Here is a 19,855-nt window from a genome sequence, read left to right on the forward strand (position 1 = left end):
TTTCTTCCTTTTCTTGTGATTTTGTAGGAATATGAAGATTTCAGCGGAAAATAAGCCGAATCCGTCCCTAAGTACTTAGCATTGCATTTGACATGGAGTATTGACTCGAGGAATGAGCTTGGTGCGCGTTTCAAGGCCTAAAGATAGCAAAAGTAAGGGTGCGTACGAGTTTTACAAGCAAAGAAGCACTTCTCGACATTGCAGGCTGCTTCAGATGGCAATATCTCGAGTTCTAGAGCTGATAATCGAGTGATTCCAATTGGAGGTGAAAGCTTATCCTCTTAGCTTTCCAACGCCGCGTAGAATGCCTGATTTGACCAAGTAACGAAGAAATGGCAGATGTTTTAAGATCGGTGCGCGCTGCAGGAATCGTCGAATGCTATTCTCAGACAAAGACTCTTGGTCGATCGATTTGGTCCAAGTGGTCGATCGACCACCCCACGGGTTCCAGTAGCTACTGTTCGCTGCTATTTAGTCGATCGACTGATGCTTATGGTCGATCGATCGAACAACGGTCCGACGCAAAAATAAAAGATCGAGAATAAGGAAGCCCAATATATATTAGGTTTAGGAATAATGTTACGTGAGATTGCTATATAACGTAACCTGACATCAAGTTTTAATTATTCAGTTTTCATCATCAAATTTTAGGGTTCATTAGCTTAGAATAATTTCCTTCAATAAAGTTCGTACTTTGCTTTCGGATTCATGGCTTGCTCTTTATTTCGGTAATTCTAGTCCTTTAATTACAGCATTGTTTTATTCGTTTCTCTAGTTTCAGTTCTTGCTAGATAGAATGCCAAAGCCAAATTATAATTTCATGTTAGTTATTTACTTGGTTAATTTAATTATGAATTCAATAGCTTTAGTTGTTAGTATTATTGCTGTTATCATCAATATGTCTAGCTAATCACCCCTTGCTAGGATGTAGGGGATCTATGGCGTAGATGGCAGTAGAATAGGTAACCCCGCATTAGGGCTTGGTCGATCGACTGGCTTAACTAGTCGATCGACTGAGCCGGTTGGTCGATCGACTGGGGTAGCTGGTCGATCGACTGACTTCGCGTCTGGTTTTGCTTGTTTGTTTCGTTAAGTGCTTTATCTTTCAATGAGACCGAGAGGAGATTTGATAGATGCTTAAACTTGACCATCCCGTAGATCGAGAGATAGGAATGGACAATAATTAACGAATTAAAACGACTAAATTGCTAAGATCGAGAGATAACGTAATTTAGTTTGCATTAGGAATCATTAATCAAGAACGAGAGTTAGTGTTAATGAGACTTAGGGATTAGTAGCATAGGCCGAGAGGTAGTTACTATTTAACATGGACCGAGAGGACTTGTTTTCCCCATCCTTCGCGACCGTATTTCGAAGTTACCTAGGATTTAGTGCCATCGCAGCTATAGTGAACCGACCGTCTTAGCATTCCTTTTATCATTGTCTACTGTTCTTATTTACTTTTACTTGTTTATTTAGTTTATGTTATTAGAATTAGTTATAACTCTCATCAAAACCCCCACATTTGCTACCCTTAGACTAAAATAGAAACAACTATTATCTCCCTACCTCCCTGCGGATCGACCCTTACTACCGCTTGCTAGTAGTAGTTTGGTTTTATAAATATTATTTTTGATACTCACTTCGACAGGTATCAATCTTCTTAGGGATTGTGTTTCATTATGAGATATATAGCGAGTGAATCTAAAACCCACTTCTTCAATTAAAAGGAATGTATTCAATACATGTCTTGAGTTTTGTAGATTCTTGCAATCCTAAGATAATGTGAAACTTAAGAGAGGGTCTTAAGTAGGACATCAATGAGTTGGAATCAATGTTTTGATCATGTTATAAAACTTTTCTCGATAAGTCGAGAATTTGTGTTTATACATGGAGTTTAGTGGGAGTTATGGTAATTTTAATTAGTCTAATATGTGGATGACATATTGATCATTGGGAATGATTTAAGACTTATGGAGTAATATAATACATCTTTAATATCCAGATTTATGTAGATAAATCCACATGATATTAGCGCCAAATAAGAAGTCTTATGTTGATAAGATTCATGATTAGTTCAATCGAGTTGAACATATTTGATTGATTCCATTTGCTTCCGCTGCCGGATCAATTGAATGAGTAATGATGTATAACACTTCATATACTTTGAGTATGATGAATTGTTTCAAATCGAATTTAAGTAATAGTTACCTAGTAGCCATATAGATTATCCTTAAGTGCTTGAGGAAGCATTAAGGATGTAAAGTTAAGTGTTTTTGATGCAATTCACAAATTTGTGTAAGGGCTTACACTAATGACTGTTGAGATTGCATAAGGTTTCGAACAAAAACCGTATTCAAAACACCTAAAGATGGTTAAGGAACCATTGTGGCTATGTTATTTAAGAAATGGATTTGTTAGAATCGTTCTAGGCAATAAAGAACAATGAGAGATGCTTACAACGGAAATTGAGTACACTTGCAATCATGAGATGTGCAAGAGGATGGATCCCACACACTGTGAAAACAGTGGGAGCTATTCTAAGGCTAGAGAGCTTATGTCTAGATTGGATCTAGACACGTACTCAGAAAGTTTTGTAATGCAAATGTATACATTACAAAGGAAAACAAGTATGTAGTAAGGTTGAGTAAGGTACAAGAAGTTGATAAAACCTACTAACCAAAGCCTTCTCATAGGCTTAACATGATGAGTCATGTCATTTCAATTGGATTGAGATGAACAACTACATACATGATCAAATTGGATTATAAAAATGTGAAGTAGTAATCAGGTATTGACTATTCAAATGTGATAATCACATTTGTCGTTCCAGTTTTTAAATCTAAAAACTCCTTTTATACTTTGTTACATCCAAACGGGTTGTAGAGACAATATTGAACCCTGTTAAAGTGAACTCGGATTAACATGGTATTTGCCCATAGTCACTTGTATGAGGTGACGTCTCGAAGTGACTAGAGTGTGATGCGATTGATGGCAATTTCAAGTGCCATAGAGTCATATGAGATGACTAGTCGATCACATAGACAGACTGTTAGGAACACTTTGTCGGGCCTAATGACCGCTTATAGAGTTCTGGCAAATTTATATAGCATGGTCGTGGCGAGAGCTACTATAGTATTCTAATGAGTCAATTCTTTGACTAAAGACTGTTCGCCTAAGGTGGCACAGTTTCAGATTAACTTTGATTTATGTTACTACGACCTTCGTAAATGGGGTCAAATGGGCATATTTTGGGTTATGATGGCTGTGGCTAGTCGAAGGGAATAGTGTGAGAGGAATTGTCCACCCCTTGTCAGGGTTAAAACAATATCTCAGGGTCACTCGAGGAGTAATGAACTGGAAATGCGTGGCCTCGCTCGGAAGGTATCTATGGTAGATAATTCCGGTCAATCAGTTATTCTCCAAGATCGAGGAAACCACTCTCGATATGATCACTTGAAAGTACGACCCGAAAGACACCTTGCATTGAGTGGGAGATAGTAATAGGACAAGATAATTGGTGACGCACACTTGTCGAGGACAAGTGGGAGATTGTTGGAATAAGTGTCCTCCGACAATAATGCGATCACAATTGTCGATCATGATGATCACATGTTTAAATCTCATGTTTAAGAATACATGTGGGAAGTAATATTTTACAGTCAACTGGTCCACACATATCGGTAATGATTGGCTGACTAGAGTTTGACATTACTGTCGTGCGACGGTGGTGATCAGTTGATCCCCTTAGGTCATACCTATAGGGAAATACTCTTAATTGATTATTTAATTAATCGTATGCCGATACGAGTTAATTAAATTGCTTAAAATTGACGGATGATTTTGTGAGTAAAGTTAACGTGTCTTATTGTAATTCGATTAAATTAGATACGGTCTAAGTAATCGAATTGTTTTATTACTTAGAATAAAATATTGTTTACGAAACAATTGAAACGGATTGAATAATTTATTATAAATTCAAGTTGTTGAAATTTATAATTTGATAAACCATTTTGGTACAAGTAATCCAGAATTACTAGTTAAATTTTGTATGTGACATATTTTATTAATATGTTGATTTTTAATATGTTAAAAATACATTATAGTGTAACATGTCATGTAACATGTGACATATAACAAAATTGACAAATGACAAAATAAAATGGACCTTCCATTTTATGTATGTGCCGAAATGGAGGGAGTATTAGAGGATAAATTGTGTTGATTATTCTAATAAGTAAACACAATTATTATAGTCTAATAGTAGCCATGCATGCCTAGTCTTGCCTTGAGAAGAACAAGACCATGCATTGGCTCCCCTAAAACCACCCACCCCACCGGTTTTTGGAGAAAGAGGAACCCAAAATGGATTCCTCTATTATTCATTCTACTTCATCATTTTTCTAATGGAAAAAAATTATATACTCTCTACAGTTTGTGAAACTTCTTAGAGAAATAAAACCTCACAAAACTCTTCTCTCTTGACCGAAATAAGAGAGAACAAAATTAATATTTTGTGTCCTAATTTTAAGCAAGATTAGTATTATTACTAGCTCATAATAATATTAGTCATTAAGGGTGTTCCTTGGGTATAAGCTTTTGGGAGAGGTTCTAATTTGAACCTTGTTCATCCATTGTTGGAAAGCTCAAGAACTAACAAGTAGGAGATCTTGTTGGTGCCCAAAATCCGAAACATTAATGTAAGAAGTGACGGTTTCTTCTCTACTTTGTTTTATGTTTGCATGCATAAGATCTTGTTTTAATTTTATGACTAAATTAAACTATCATACTTTGAATATGTATATTAATGAGATTAATAAATTCTAACATGCACGTGTAGAGGGTGTATGCACTCTACGCGTGACGTTGACTTGTATTCTTGAGAGGGTCGAACGACTTGAGTCTCTTTTGAATGTTTGAATGTTTGAATATTCGAGTTTGAATGCTTGAATATTCAAGTTTGAATGTTTGAGTTTTGTTGCGCAGGCGGCACGAATTTGTTGTGCTTGTTGACTGCTTACGATGAATTTCACGAGTTTTGCAGAGAGAATTCCAGAGTTTGTCTTTTCTTCTTTTTTCTTCGAGTTTTTGTATATCTCCCCAAATGACAAAGCTAGGTTATTTATAGAAAAAGTTGGGCTTTTCCTCGGGCTTGGTCGCAGGCCCGTTTATCGGCTTGTTTACGAATTTGGCCCAATTTGACTCTTATTTGAATCTGAATAACTCAAAAATGATCCGAATTTGATTTAAAAAGGACAAAATAATTAAATTGAGTTAAAATATTCTTTATTAACTCAATTTAATTCATTTATTTGATTTTCGACACATAAATAAATTTTTAGTGCCTACAAATTGCCCCCTCGAGACTTTGTCATGCCCACTTTCGAAGTGTTTCAGAGTGGCGGGGTCTCGACACATTCTTTTGGTTTGACTAGGAAGTCGACGGGCATTCATCATGTTGCATCGATAGAATTTTTTTCGGCCATCCTGTCATTATCTGACTTGGCAGATGGCTTGCGGCTCTTCTCGATATTTATATCACCCTGGTTATTTTGTAACCTTAACGGACGCCATTTAAATTTTCATCACCCTGGTCATTTTATAACCTTGACGGATGATACTTGAATTTACATCGGACTACTAATTAAGTAGTCATTACTTCATGGGTAAGCAATTTTGGTCAAGTATATAATTGTTTTTACCGACTTGAGCAAGTTGTTAAGTTCTTGAAGGCAAAAATTCTTTTTACTGGTTCTTGGAAAGGTGAGGCGGCATAGACACAAGCATTTTTTTTTTAATCATAAAATCTCCCTATATATATGTCAAGCCATGCATCCTTCAGTCCATACTTCCATATTCCTCCTGTTGAAGCTAATAAAAAATAGCAACTACTCTTCATACACATTCTCTTCGTAGTTCGTACACATATACTATATTATGTTTATCATTCTCTTGTAATCATACATTTAGGATTCTTTGGCTCTTTATATTTTTTTTTTGTTTTGATCTCTTCCATTGTTATAATTTTTCGTTGCTTCTTTACTTCCTTTTGAGATGCTCTGTTCTTGTATCACAAATACTACTATGTAATAGCTTTGTTATTTTGTAGTTTCAAATTTCCATGATCTTTTTATAGTGTATGGACTGTAACCCTTCTTCCGTTTCCGTTATTGATTTGAACTTATCACTTTTTCTTTTGGTAGCTGATCGGATTCCATGAGCTGATGAGCTCAATGTGGACAGGTTGTTTATCGCATTCTTGGTTCCTCAATCTGATCCCGACGTCGGCATGACTCATGAACTTGAATGACTTTCTCTATTTTTCTCTCCCTTTGCTGCTGTTTCTTTACCCTAATCACTCATGAACTTGAATGACTTCTTATCACCATCAACATCTTTTTAATATATTTATGTATAGGTAGCCTACTGATCAGCATGAATGTTGTAGAAATATGTTGGTCGTCTTTGTTTGCTTGACTTAGATTTTATGTATGACAAAGGCTATAATCTTAAAGCACATCATTTTTTTTTTGTAGAGGTATCTTGTGACACCAAATTCATCCCACCCCAAACATGTGTGGGGTTCCTGTTGGAGTTCGATGAGTATAAAAAATTATTGGGAACGGCAAGCGCAAGCAGCGACTTCAATTTTTAATCACTTTGTGATCAATCTAAGCATTCAAAATTCATGTATTGATGTACTGTGTGCCATAATTTTGTCTTACAAAGTTACGTTGACTTGGATTACCTTGTACTCTATACTGGATTTGTATCTCACCTTCTCTGCTTTCTTCTTTTCAGTGCATCGAAGTGAATCATCTACGAGCCAAACTCCTCTGAAATTCATGGTGGTTGATGGTTGCTGACATGCATTCGGAACGACGAGTTCAAGGACCGTTTTCGACTTTTTCAACAACCTGTCAGTGAGTCACGGCTGCCAAGAACGCCACGCAGGTCCATTTATGTACATACTAACAATTTTCATCCCGTTGGCCACAGTCCTGTTCACGGTGACGAGCTTGCTCATGACGGTCGTCGTAGCCCATCCAGTACTTGGTCTATCAGTTTATCATCACGCGTGTAGTCTATCATCATGCTTGACGTCGTGGTATTTGTTTGTTGCAGCGGTCGATCAATTTGACGGCATCCAGCGAGAATGATTCTTGCTTCGATTTTTGGGAGGATTTGCTCTGTAAGATATTTCCATAAATAAAATAAGTATTATATTAATATTTAATGAAGTTATTTTATGGAAATTAAGTTGGTCCATTGAAGGGTGGAATTTAGCTAGGATTTTGTTTCCACTATTGTGTCACATAAGTTACCACTAACAATTTAGGAAACTGTCCGTTGACTCTTTGATGGCAATAGTCTATATAAGGGGAACATATTTATTCTGATTAGGGTTCACCTAGCCTACCTTATTAAGAAAATACACCATCTAAATTGTGAGGCTGAGGGTTTGGAAACCAAATTAGATTTGGGGCATAAAGAATTGGGTTATTCATTAAAACGGATCAATTATTTCAAGCAATGGCTGGAGGTAAGTAATCGATCTGTTTTATCGCTTCCACATTCAGTTTATACATGTTCATTATGAGACTAGAAGATGTTATTTTAGACTATAAAACTAACTGTTGATATCTGAGCGAGTAATCGCCTTTGCCATATTCGTCTTGTTCACCGTTATCAGCGTGTGTTACAGTTTCATCGCATACATTGGTTGAAAATTTAGATTAGTCTTGTTTTAGCTAATGAATCTGACTTTAGGGATACTGCGGTAATATTCGTCTTGTTGGTTTGGCCTTAATGTTCAGCTATGCTTAAAGCCAAATAAATAATGTAGTTTCACTAGTAATTTAACTAGAAACTTCCATATTCCCTTTCTTTTACCAATGTTATCACGACTTATAGGTTTTCATAAACTTTTCGCCTAGATTTTATGTTGGCATAAAGGAAAAGTTGTTTATTCTTTTATTCTTTAAGCATGAAATCCATTGTTTATATTGTGTTTGAGAACTCTACATGCTATAGTATTGATGTTGGACTCTGCTAGACTCATTACGGTTTCGGCACTATTAAAATCCAGAGTATTAGCATTCTATATACATGAACTTATATTAGTTTGTGTATAGTCGAAAGGTTATATGTTGATTTAGACAGAGTATGATTTTGGTCATTAAGTTTTTTATATACATTCAGTTATTGGTATATAAATTAAAGTTAATATCAAGTGATTCAAAATTTTATTAGTTAGAGTTTAGCCACAACATCTCTAATTAATTGAAATTTTATTTTGGAATCACATGTGTAAACTAGACATTATTTGTGATTAGTCGTATGTAATATAATGAGATTTACCAACAGGAATCTTATTGTATGTATTTGTATGACTAATTAGGATGATATATTGAATCTTGTTTCTTAATCTAGCCACAGGAGTTGAGAGATGTATATGGTTTGATAGTATCGTCATTAAGTTAAATTTTTATGTATCTAATTGAGTAGAACTTTAGCCCACAGGCAAGTTTGATTTCTCTAGATTCATATTTGAGCATGATTTACATTGGTAAGGCATGATTAAGGGGAACATATTTTATGGAAATTAAGTTGGTCTATTGTATGGTGGAATTTACCTAGGATTTTGTTTCCACTATTGTCTCTCATAAGTTACCACTCACAATTTAGGAAACTGTCCCGTTGACTCTTTGATGGCAAGAGTCTATATAAGGGGAACATATTTATTCTGATTAGGGTTCACCTAGCCTACCTCATTAAGAAAATACACCATCTAAATTGTGAGGCTGAGGGTTTGGAAACCAAGTCAGATTTGGGGCATAAGGAATTGGGTTATTCATTAAGACGGATCAATTATTTCAAGCAATGGCTGGAGGTAAATAATCGATCTTTTTTACCGCTTTCGCATTCAGTTTATATATGTTCATTATGAGACTAGAACATGTTATTTTAGACTATAAAACTAAATGTCCTTTGAGGCTTTACTTGTGTAGCAAACTCTTGATTGACAATCTCCTTGTTTTTTTTTGGATTCATGTGTAGGACATCATCAATGTTGAATCTTTATTGCTCTCGTGATTCTCCTCTTAACAACAATTTTTTTTTAAGTAATTTTATATTTTCTGGAATTTGGAGAAAGCATGAATTTTTGTTTGTAATATTTTTTTGTTCAGTGGGTGTTACTGCAGGGATTAAACATGGTCTGTTTGAATGTTCTCGTGCAGTTCAATCGGTACTGTCGGTTTTTGAAGATTTTATCACTATGCACTGGCCATCCATTTTTTATATGAGTTAATCATGAAATGAAACCTCATCCATCAGTGTTGGATCCGTTGGAGATTTTATTTTCTAAGCCAGATCATCAAGCAAGTTAGCTTATGTATTTGTCTCTGATGCGTGTTTTATATGATATTTTACATCCCATTTTACACGCATTTTAGAGCTCATTTGTGTAGTTTAAGCTACCATTTCCCCTATTTCCGTCTACTTTCGTATTTTCATACTTTATTGCAGAAATGTGAAGAATTCAGCGGAAATTGAGCTAAATCCGTCCCCGAGTATCCTGCATTGCATTTGACGTGAATTATTCACTTAAGGAACGAGCTTGGTGCGCATTTCGAGGCCCGAAAGACAAATCCACGAGAAGTTAGAAGTCAAGTGTCAGCTACTTCAGTCGATCGACCACTACCTTCAGTCGATCGACCAACCCACGGGTTCCAGAAGCTACTGTACACTGCATCTCAGTCGATCGACTAGGTATCATGGTCGATCGACCAAATCGCTGCTTCAGACGAGAATTAAAAGATCAAGGAACTTGAAGCCCATTGTGTTTAGGTTTTAATAATAAGTGTTACGTATATTTTCTATATAACGTAACCTAGTTCACAGATACATTCATTCAGAAATTTACCTAGTTTTACATTCAGTTTTTATCAGTTGAGAATATCAAATAATTAGGGTTCGGAATATTGGTTTGCATCGGATTTTCGTTCGTACTTCTAATCATTCCGTTACAATTCCTCTGCAATTTCGGTATTCCTTCTGTTTTATTTCAGTTTATCTTTATCGCATTGATAGTATAGAAATTGCTAGTTAGGTTCCAAAAGCCAATTTTATCGTTTTGTGTTGTTTATTTGCCTAATCGTTTTAAGCATGAATTCCGTAGTTTTAATCCTTAATATTATTGTTGCTTCCACTATAGTCATGAGTAGCTAATTTATTCGTGCTAGGATGTAGGGGAACTATAGATTAGGCGGCGTAGAAATATGGACTGAAATCGCATGTCAGTCGATCGACCGCCATACCTGGTCGATCGACTGACCACGCGAGGTTTTACTTTCGTTTTAATTGTTTTAATTCTTCATTCGACGAATCGAGTGCACACGACTAGTTGAATGACCCATTAGATCGAGAGATAGGGACAGTTGTTAGATCACCAATTAAAATGACTAAACTATGCTGAGATCGAAAGATAGGTAAAGTTTAGATTATAAGTCACTTTTCAGGACGAGAGTCAATATTAGTGATATTAGGGACTTATAGCGAGATCGAAAGATGCTATCTGTTAAGAGTGGACCGAGAGGACCTCTTGTTTTCCCGCCTCATGTGTTTGATTTAGACCTACTTAGCTTGCTGCCGCCGAAACTATAGTGAACCGACCATCCTAGTACCCTTCTTTATATTTGATTTAATATATTTCTTTAGTTTAATTTTCATTGCTATTAGCTATAGACCAAATCAACTCAACCCCCACATTCGTTACCTTAGACTGAATTTGACAACTATTAATTACATTCGCCTCCCTGTGGTTCGATCCTGTTACCACTAGCTTCCGTTAGTTTTAATAGGTTTTATAAATCTTATTTTTGGTACTCACAACGACGGGTATCAAATTTTGGCGCCGTTGCCGGGGAGGCAATTGTTCTAATTTTTAGTTGTTTTATTTTTAGTCTTTCTTTAGTTTAAGGGACTTCTGTTCCTTAAACTCTTCTTATACTCTTCTTGTAGTTTCTTCTTATGCGCAGGTCACAGGGTGGTGAACTACTACCATTCAATCCAGAGATTGAGAAAACCTTGCGCGCAAAGAGGAGATTGTTTCAAGAACAACAGTTAGAGGAAGAGCCCGGTTCTCATTCCAGCTTTTACGAGAACGAGCTGTTCGAGGAGGATCCACCTTCATCTCCAGTTTCTAATTCATCAGTTGAGACTGTCACTTCTCCTGATTTTCTAGAGATGGCTGAAGAAGCAACTATAGCAAGTCATTCTGAGCCGACAGCTGCGAATCTCTACAAAGGATTCGAACTACCAGGGGAGGCAAGAAAATTCGAGCCAAAGCCTTCCTATATTAACTTGGTTGAGAGAAACCAATTCGGGGGAGCTGCAAATGAAGATGCAGCCAAGCATATGGAGATTTTTATCGATTATTGCTGCTCTATACCCCCGCCGACTGGTGTGACTCAGGACCAGGTGAAGGAGACCATGTTTATATTCTCCCTTCGTGATGCTGCAAGGGAGTGGTATAGAGATTTGGATCGAGCTGCTCATGGGATCACCGACTGGAATTCTTTAGCCTTGACATTCTACAAGAAATACTTCTCTGCCTCGAAGACTAATGCCATTAGAGCTTAGATCACGAGCTTTAAACAGGGACCTGATGAGAACTTTCATGAAGCATGGGTCTGTTTCAAGAAGCTGGTGCGAACCATTCCGCACCATGGGTTCGAAAAATGGAGTCTTTGCAATCAGTTCTATAACGGGCTATATGACGATCAGAGGGCTATTTTGGATGCTGCAGCCAATGGCCGATTTGCTGAGAATATGGGAGAGACTAAGGGGTGGAAGATCATTGATGACTTAGCCACCCACAAAGCTGAGTATGGGAATTCCCGAGGAAATCAAAGGAGAGCTGCTGAATCTTCTTCTGTAACTGCACTAGAAGCTCTCACTGCAAGGTTTGACAAGTATGAGTTGGGAGGAGCTTCAAAAGGAGGGATATATCAGGTGAATGCTGTTTCAGACGGTCTCTTCGTCTGCAGGAGATGTGGAGGAGAAGGGCATGTTTCAGAAAACTACAGTGCTCCCTTTGAGTCTTGTGCTGCCTTTCAACATTATAGGCAGACAAACACTTACTATGAGCCGAATGTCCATCCAAACTTGAGTTTTAGGAGCCAAAATGTCCTAAATCCAACTCCACCTCCACAGCAGCAGCAACAACAGCAACCTTATGTGCCCCCTCATAACCAGCAGCCATACCAAAAACCTCCCTATGTGCCACAGCAGCAACAAACTCAAAATTCCGACTTTGCTGAATTGAAGAATATGTTGCAAAAGGAGTCCCAAGCTAGAGAGGCTGGAATGAAACTGCTAGAGAGCCAAATTGCTCAATTGGCTAGCAAGAATACAACTCGAGCTCCGGGACACTTACCGACTCAAACTGACCAAAAGGAGACCCTTAATGCCATCACTTTGAGGAGTGGGTCCACCCTGGAGGGGCCTGCTATGGTCGAGGACGATGCTGCAAAAGATGAGGCGAAACCGAGTCAAAACAAAGCTGGAGCGAACAAAGGAAAGAAAAAGGCGTCTACCAGGTATATCAGTCGATCGACTGACATACCCGGTCGATCGACTGAAGCGCGAGTTACAAGAGCTTCTGGTACTGTTGAAGCCAGTCGATCGACTGACCAACATGGTCGATCGACTGGAACCGCTGCTGAAGATGATTCTTTTCGTCCTCCAATGCCTGATAACTTGAGGGATCACTTGTTTCGGGGTACGACAACTCCGACAATATTGAGGGAAGACCCGAATGCTGATGGGTCAGTCCCGGTTCCCAAGTACGACCGTATGTCGATCAATGGTTCACATTTGAGACGGTCTGAAAAGGGGTCAAGCTTCAATAAGGAGAAGGTAGTGGACTTTCAGCCTAAGTCCACGGATGCCGGCATGCGAGATTTAGAGGAGAGGGCTAAGTTACTTCTTACAGCCCCATATCCAGAAAGATTAGTGCCGACGAAGGAACAAGTATCTTTTAATAAGTTTTAAAAAGTTATTCGTAGCTTGAATGTACAAGTTCCTTTTCTCGAGTTAGTAAACCAAGTGCCCGCTTATACTAAATTCATGAAACAACTTTTGTCCAAGAAGCGGTCACTTGAAACTGTGCATACTGTCACACTTACTAAAGAGTCGTGTTCTTATCTAACCCACACTGCACCCCATAAGCTAGAAGACCCAGGTAGCTTCTCCGTTCCTTGTAGCATAGGTACCTTTTCTATCGAAAAGGCGTTATGTGACTTAGGAGCCAGTATAAGTGTAATGCCCTTGAGTCTTGCTAGGAAGCTTAAACTGACTAGGTTTGCAGTGACCGACATGACAGTACAGATGGTTGATCGATCTGCGGTCCAGCCAATAGGAGTCTTAGAGGACATTCCTGTCCAAATAGGGAAGTTTTTCTTCCCTGTTGACTTCGTTGTACTTGATATGCCTGAGGATGCCCACATACCTATCATACTGGGTAGACCATTTCTGCACACTGCTGGTGCAGTCATAGATGTTGGTCTAGCAACCTTGACCTTCAAAGTGGGAAAGCATTCTATTGTCTTTGCCCAGCCGGCTAAGAAAAAGGACCCCATGTGGCCTGTGACTTGTAATACGGTTTCTGAAAAGAAATCGTACTTTGTGCTTCCTGATATGCCTATCTCTATTCCTATTCCTGTTGTAACCCCTCCGCCCCAGAATGGGAGCAAACTGGAGGAAGATTTGTCTATTTCTGATATTGCAGGAGCTGGTTTGGGGAAAGAAGAGTTGCAAGTCGCTCCAGCTGTGAAGGAGCCAATCATTTCACGAGGCGGTCTTGGTTGCCTTAGCTATGGCACTGATGAGGAGGTTGATGACGAGCCGGTCAAAGTGAGGGAGTCCGATTTGGACTTTGATGAGCCGGAAGAGGCCATTGATTGGGGAGATGATGAAAGTGTTGATCCATTGAGTTCTACGGACATGGAAGCTAAGAAGGGTGCAGCTGAGAAGATGAGCACCGTTGAGGCTACCTCTTGTAGCCAGAAGCCGACGAAGTGGGCCATACCGTGGCCGTTTTTGATCAACTACTAGTTGATCACATGTTTTATCAAAAACCTTTATTTATTTGCTTTTGTTAGACTTTCTTTTTATTGCTTTTGGGTGCGCGAGACTTCGCATTTAATTATTTTGCTTAGGATTTTTAAGCACTTTAGACTTTACTTTGGGTTTTGCGCAATTTTGGGCGCGTATTATTGTGCATTTGCAGGTTTTTAGACCTCATTAGCTCAAGCTATTGAGAAAATACGAAGAAATCGTGGTTACAAAGCAGTATTTTTTCGATCGATCGAGTCTGTATGGTCGATCGACCGGGTCTGCGCAGTTTCGTGAGCCATGTTCCTTTCATCTTGGTCGATCGACTGAGTGATGTGGTCGATCGACCGCCCTGCACTGCTGTACCTGTTTACGACCTCTCCCCTGCTGTGTTTGGTTGATTTGCGGAATTGAGGGAGTTTTCTACTCCACTTTATCTTCCGTCATATTATTTATTTCTTCTATTTTTCTCAATTTTGCACATAATATCGCTTCTTTATTGCTTTCTCGATTTTATGCGTGGTACTTTGTTTGTCTTTTCAGGTACTTATTGGTAGCATCATTGCTCTTTGAAACCTCCTAGCTCACGCCTGGTTTGGGAGGTTTCTTTTGCTGCGCTTAAAGTCTTGTGAGTTCCCGATTTCCACTTCATGTCATATTTATTTATTTCATTTTACGCAAATTCCCGTTTCTCTTTTCTTTCATTACATGATTTTGCACAATGGGGACATTGTGCGATTTGGTTTGGGGAAGGGTTTTGCGTCACATTTCATTTGCTTGCATTCACGGTTACATTTCAGTTTTGCATTGCTTGTTTATTTCCTATGTATATACAAAATAAAAATTCAAAAAATTTAAAAAATTCAAACAAAAATGCACGTTTATTTTAGCATATAGGTCGAGTCGGAACGGTAGTATTTCCATGATGACATTGCATTTGCATTTGTTTACGCCTAAGCCTGGCTAATCAACATGTTATTGGTAGAATCATATGCATAGTCTACGAGTTTTCGTTAATTATTTGCTGAACTTGATAACATGACTTGGAATTTTGCCAACCTACATCATATTTCTGAGATTTAGAGCTTATAACTGGTGTCATCTGTGATCGGTTTATTTAGGAATGTGAGTAGTACTCCTTATGAGACATGTTTCATAAATGTGCATAAATATGAACTTAATCTACTTAATACCTGTATGCATTCGGTTTGTGGTTTGTCGACACATGTGGTAGAGGTTTTCCTTTATTCATTTTGCCCATAAGCTCCACACTGCCAAAAATAGCCTTTTTGTCCTACATCCTACACTTAGCCTGCCCTTGTCAAGCTAGTAGTCTATGTTCTTGGGATTGTTACTTCGTTTTTGGTGGCATATGCTCTTATTGAGATTTAGTTGGATAAAAAGAATGAAGGAGGAAAAGAGTTGAAAAGAAGGAAAGAAGAAATAGAAAAAAAATGAAAAAAAAATGATTCGAAAAAAGAAAAAAATAAGAGTTCTGTACTGTTCAACCCGGTCGATCGACTGCCCATTATGGTCGATCGACTGAGTTCCGAAAGAAAAAAAAAAGAATCAATTCGCATGATTCAAGCCTTTATCTTATGGCGATTTTTGCTCCCATGTTGCACTAGTATCTTATGGGGAGTTGGTTGATTGCTTTTATACTGGAGATTGTGAGATTTGTGCTTGCTAATAGCACCGTTTCGATTGATTATGAGCAAGAAGTTGGATGTTGCCATATGGTTCCGTTTTGGTACTAGCTTGATCACCTGTACCCCCACATTTCCATAAATGTTTTGCCTCTTCTTACCCATACCTCACATATCCATATATACCTCGGCATGTGTCATGGTCATTTGTTGGTTGGAATGCATATGTACGGTCATAGAGATTACTTTCATATTATATTGTAGGCATGTTCTTATAGGTCGTAGTTAGGTGAGAGTCTTTACAAAATGAATTCTTTCTATCCTCTTATATATTCACCTTGTTCTTATTTGTGTGATATGAGCGACCCGTGAGAGTCCAATTTGATAAGTCTTTATGGTTGACGGTTCAGCAGTTTTTAACGACCTTATAACTCGTTTGCATGATTCATACGCTAATTATTGATTGTTGGTTGTTGCATTAAAATGGTTTAGGCTTTACAATTTGCAATTCTCTCTGAGATTGAATTCGTTCCTTTAGATCGAGTCTAGTTCTTGCTTTGGGATAAGCAAGGGTTTGGTTTGGGGAAGTTTGATGCGTGTCTTTTATATGATGTTTTACATCCCATTTTACACGCATTTCAGAGCTCATTTGTGTAGTTTAAGCTACCATTTCCCCTATTTCCGTCTACTTTCGTATTTTCATACTTTATTGCAGAAATGTGAAGAATTCAGCGGAAATTGAGCTAAATCCGTCCCCGAGTATCCTGCATTGCATTTGACGTGAAGTATTCACTTACGGAACGAGCTTGGTGCGCATTTCGAGGCCCGAAAGACAAATCCACGAGAAGTTAGAAGTCAAGTGTCAGCTACTTCAGTCGATCGACCACTACCTTCAGTCGATCGACCAACCTACGGGTTCCAGAAGCTACTGTACACTGCATCTCAGTCGATCGACTAGGTATCATGGTCGATCGACCAAATCGCTGCTTCAGACGAGAATTAAAAGATCAAGGAACTTGAAGCCCATTGTGTTTAGGTTTTAATAATAAGTGTTACGTATATTTTCTATATAACGTAACCTAGTTCACAGATACATTCATTCAGAAATTTACCTAGTTTTACATTCAGTTTTTATCAGTTGAGAATATCAAATAATTAGGGTTCGGAATATTGGTTTGCATCGGATTTTCGTTCGTACTTCTAATCATTCCGTTACAATTCCTCTGCAATTTCGGTATTCCTTCTATTTTATTTCAGTTTATCTTTATCGCATTGATAGTATAGAAATTGCTAGTTAGGTTCCAAAAGCCAATTTTATCGTTTTGTGTTGTTTATTTGCCTAATCGTTTTAAGCATGAATTCCGTAGTTTTAATCCTTAATATTATTGTTGTTTCCACTATAGTCATGAGTAGCTAATTTATTCGTGCTAGGATGTAGGGGAACTATAGATTAGGCGGCGTAGAAAAATGGACTGAAATCGCATGTCAGTTGATCGACGGCCATACCTGGTCGATCGACTGACCACGTGAGGTTTTACTTTCGTTTTAATTGTTTTAATTCTTCATTCGACGAATCGAGTGCACACGACTAGTTGAATGTTTAGGATCTGACTGACCCATTAGATCGAGAGATAGGGACAGTTGTTAGATCACCAATTAAAATGACTAAACTATGCTGAGATCGAAAGATAGGTAAAGTTTAGATTATAAGTCACTTTTCAGGACGAGAGTCAATATTACTGATATTAGGGACTTGTAGCGAGATCGAAAGATGCTATCTGTTAAGAGTGGACCGAGAGGACCTCCTGTTTTCCCGCCTCATGTGTTTGATTTAGACCTACTTAGCTTGCCGCCGCCGAAACTATAGTGAACCGACCATCCTAGTACCCTTCTTTATATTTGATTTAATATATTTCTTTAGTTTAATTTTCATTGCTATTAGCTATAGACCAAATCAACTCAACCCCCACATTCGTTACCTTAGACTGAATTTGACAACTATTAATTACATTCGCCTCCCTGTGGTTCGACCCTGTTACCACTAGCTTCCGTTAGTTTTAATAGGTTTTATAAATCTTATTTTTGGTACTCACAACGACGGGTATCAAATTTTGGCGCCGTTGCCGGGGAGGCAATTGTTCTAATTTTTAGTTGTTTTATTTTTAGTCTTTCTTTAGTTTAAGGGACTTCTGTTCCTTAAACTCTTCTTATACTCTTCTTGTAGTTTCTTCTTATGCGCAGGTCACAGGGTGGTGAACTACTACCATTCAATCCAGAGATTGAGAAAACCTTGCGCGCAAAGAGGAGATTGTTTCGAGAACAACAGTTAGAGGAAGAGCCCGGTTCTCATTCCAGCTTTTACGAGAACGAGCTGTTCGAGGAGGATCCACCTTCATCTCCAGTTTCTAATTCATCAGCTGAGACTGTCACTTCTCCTGATTTTCTAGAGATGGCTGAAGAAGCAACTATAGCAAGTCATTCTGAGCCGACAGCTGCGAATCTCTACAAAGGATTCGAACTACCAGGGGAGGCAAGAAAATTCGAGCCAAAGCCTTCCTATATTAACTTGGTTGAGAGAAACCAATTCGGGGGAGCTGCAAATGAAGATGCAGCCAAGCATATGGAGATTTTTATCGATTATTGCTGCTCTATACCCCCGCCAACTGGTGTGACTCAGGACCAGGTGAAGGAGACCATGTTTATATTCTCCCTTCGTGATGCTGCAAGGGAGTGATATAGAGATTTGGATCGAGCTGCTCATGGGATCACCGACTGGAATTCTTTAGCCTTGGCATTCTACAAGAAATACTTCTCTGCCTCGAAGACTAATGCCATTAGAGCTTAGATCACGAGCTTTAAACAGGGACATGATGAGAACTTTCATGAAGCATGGGTCTGTTTCAAGAAGCTGGTGCGAACCATTCCGCACCATGGGTTCGAAAAATGGAGTCTTTGCAATCGGTTATAACGGGTCGTATGACGATCAGAGGGCTATTTTGGATGCTGCAGCCAATGGCCGATTTGCTGAGAATATGGGAGAGACTAAGGGGTGGAAGATCATTGATGACTTAGCCACCCACAAAGCTGAGTATGGGAATTCCCGAGGAAATCAAAGGAGAGTCGCGAATCTTCTTCTCAGAGCCGCACTAGAAGCTCTCACCGCAAGGTTTGACAAGTATGAGTTGGGAGGAGCTTCAAAAGGAGGGATATATCGGTGAATCTTTGTTTCAGACGGTCCCTTCGTCTGCAGGAGATGTGGAGGAGAAGGGCATGTTTCAGAAAACTGCAGTGCTCCCTTTGAGTCTTGTGCTGCCTTTCAACATTATAGGCAGACAAACACTTACTATGAGCCGAATGTCCATCCAAACTTGAGTTGGAGGAGCCAAAATGTCCTAAATCCACCTCCACCTCCACAAAGAAGAAGAAAGAATAAAGAACCTTATGTGCCCCCTCATAAGCAGCAGCCATACCAAAAACCTCCCTATGTGCCACAGCAGCAACAAACTCAAAATTCCGACTTTTCTAAATTGAAGAATATGTTGCAAAAGGAGTCCCAAGCTAGAGAGGCTGGAATGAAACTGCTAGAGAGCCAAATTGCTCAATTGGCTAGCAAGAATACAACTCGCCTCCGGGACACTTACCGACTCAAACCGACCAAAAGGAGACCCTTAATGCCATCACTTTGAGGAGTGGGTCCACCCCGGAGGGGCTGCTATGGTCGAGGACGATCCGCAAAAGATGAGGCGAAACCGAGTCAAAACAAAGTGGAGCGAACAAAGGAAAGAAAAAGGCGTCTACTGGGTATATATCGATCGATCGACATACCTTGGTCGATCGATCAAGCGCGAGTTACAAGAGCTTCTGGTACTGTTGAAGCCAGTCGATCGACTGACCAACATGGTCGATCGACTGGAACCGCTGCTGAAGATGATTCTTTTCGTCCTCCAATGCCTGATAACTTGAGGGATCACTTGTTTCGGGGTACGACAACTCCGACAATATTGAGGGAAGACCCGAATGCTGATGGGTCAGTCCCGGTTCCCAAGTACGACCGTATGTCGATCAATGGTTCACATTTGAGACGGTCT

The 19,855-nt window shown here is 38.9% G+C and overlaps 2 non-coding genes across 2 annotated transcripts; both read right to left on the bottom strand.

Annotated features, from left to right (window-relative positions):
* Positions 1-11,631: 11,631 nt before the first annotated feature.
* On the bottom strand, positions 11,632-11,738 carry LOC141588911 (small nucleolar RNA R71). The gene has a single exon (XR_012519877.1). It is a non-coding gene; the product is annotated as a small nucleolar RNA R71 (small nucleolar RNA).
* A 6,859-nt stretch (positions 11,739-18,597) lies between these two features.
* Positions 18,598-18,704, bottom strand: LOC141588926 (small nucleolar RNA R71). Its single transcript, XR_012519892.1, has one exon. It is a non-coding gene; the product is annotated as a small nucleolar RNA R71 (small nucleolar RNA).
* Between the last annotated feature and the right edge of the window lie 1,151 nt (positions 18,705-19,855).

This window comes from Silene latifolia, chromosome 6 (genome assembly GCF_048544455.1).
Source record: "Silene latifolia isolate original U9 population chromosome 6, ASM4854445v1, whole genome shotgun sequence".
In the NCBI taxonomy this organism is placed as follows: Eukaryota; Viridiplantae; Streptophyta; class Magnoliopsida; order Caryophyllales; family Caryophyllaceae; genus Silene; species Silene latifolia.